Raw genomic sequence first — 2,283 nt, 5'->3', positions numbered from 1 at the left:
ATCTAGTGTAAAACCAACTACTTGATAACCTCCAAAACACGTGTTCCTTTCCACGTCTTCTCCAGCTCAGTACACGAGTACCTCATTCATTTCCAGAAAACCACAATAAAGCAAATATTGCAATAAAGTGAATATCGCAATAAAACAAGTCACATGATTTTTTAGGTTCCCCAGTGCCTATAAAAGTTATGTTTATACTATACTGTAGTCTGTTAAGTGTGTAATAGCATTGTGTCTAAAAAAACAATGTAAACATCTTAATAAGTACTTTATTAGTAAAACATGCTCGCCATCATTTGAGCCTTCAGTAAGTCATAATCTTTGTGCTGATGAAGGGTTTTGCCTCAGTGTTGATAGCAGGGTGGTGGTTGCTAAGGGTGGGGCTGGCTGTGGCAACTTCTTAAAATAAGACAACAATGAAGTTTGCCATCAATTGACTTTCCCTTTCGCTATTTCTCTGTAGCATGTGATGCTGTTTGATAGCGTCTTACCCACAGAAGTCCTTTCAGAACCGGAGTCAATCCTCTCAAACCCTGCTACTGTTTTATCAACTGAGTTTATGTCATATTCTAAATCCTTTGTTGTCATTTCAACAATCTTCACAGAATCTTCGCCAGGAGTAGATTCCATCTCAAGAAAACAACTTTCTTTGCTCCTCCATAAGAAACAATTCCTCGTTTATTAAAATTTTATCATCAGGCTGCAGCATTTTCAGGCTCCATATATAATTTTGGTTCTTTTGCTATTTCTACCCCATCTGCACTTAATTACTTCCTCCACTGAAGTCTTGAACCCATAAAAGTCATCCACGAGAGTTGAAATCAACTTCTTCCAAACTTCTGTTAATGTTAATAATTTTACCTTTTCCCACAAATCATGACTGCTCTTAATGGCATCTAAAATGGTAAATTTTTTCCAGAAGGTTGTCAATTTACTTTGTCCACAATTATCAGAGAAATCACTAATTATGGCAGCTATATCCTTACAAAATGTATTTTTATATAATAAGACTTGAAAGTTGAAATTACTCCTTGATTTATGGGCTGGAGAATGGATATTGTGTTAGCAGGCATGAAAATAATATTAATCTGCCCTAACTGGTTTGGCTCAGTGGATAGAGTGTCGGTCTGCGGACTGGAGGGTCCCAGGTTCGATTCCAGTCAAGGGCATGTACCTTCGTTGCGGGCACATCCCCAGTAGGGGGTGTGCAAGAGGCAGCTGATCGGTGGTTCTCTCTCATCGATGTCTCTAGCTCTCTATCCCTCTCCACTCCTCTCTGTAAAAAATCAATAAAATATATTTTTTTTAAAAAAAAGAAAGAAAATAATATTAATCTTGTACATCTCAATCAGAGATCTTGGGTGACCAGGTATATTGCCAATGAGCAGTAATATTTTTAAAAAATATATTTTTATTGATTTCAGAGAGGAAAAGAGAGGGTTAGAGAGATAGAAACATCAATGATGAGAGAGAATCATTGATCAGCTTCCTCCTGCATGCCCCCAACCAGGGATTGAGCCTGCAACCTAGGCATGTGCCCTTAGCCGGAATAGAACTTGGGACCCTTCATAGAATTGAAATGTGTGTCTCTTCCTCTCACTTGAACACTTTGCGGCCATTATAGAGTTATTAATTGGCCTAATTTCAATAATGTTGTTTCTCAGGGAATATGGAAGCCCAAGAAGAAGGAGAGAATCAGTCAGAGCCTATACAACATTTATAGGTTAAGTTTGCCATCTTATGAGGCTGCAGTTTGTGGCACCCCGCCCCCTCCAACAATTACAATAGTAACATCAAAGATTACTGATAACCATTACAAATATGGTAGTAATGAAAAACTTTTAAATAGTGTGAGAATTACCAAAATATGACACAGAGACACAAAGTGAGCAAATACTGTTAGAAAAATTGCACCAATAGATTTGCTCAGTGCTGGGTTGCCACAAACCTTCAATTTGTAAAAAACAAACAAAAACACAAAACACTCTATCTGTGAAGTGCAATAAGAAAGGTGGGAATGCAGACTGGTGCAGCCACTGTGGAGAACAGTATGGAGTTTCCACAAAAAAATAAAAATGGAACTCCCATTTGATCCAGTGATCTCACTTCTAAGAATATATCCCAAGAAACTAGAAACAACAATTAGAAAGGATATATGCACCTCTATGTTCATAGCAGCACAATTCACCATAGCTAAGATTTGGAAACAGCCTAAGTGCCCATCAGCACATAAGTGGATTAAAAAACTGTGGTACATCTACACAATGGAATACTATGCTGCGG

Source organism: Myotis davidii, unplaced genomic scaffold (assembly GCF_000327345.1).
Source record: "Myotis davidii unplaced genomic scaffold, ASM32734v1 scaffold390, whole genome shotgun sequence".
Lineage (NCBI taxonomy): Eukaryota > Metazoa > Chordata > Mammalia > Chiroptera > Vespertilionidae > Myotis > Myotis davidii.
This window is presented reverse-complemented; position numbering follows the sequence as displayed.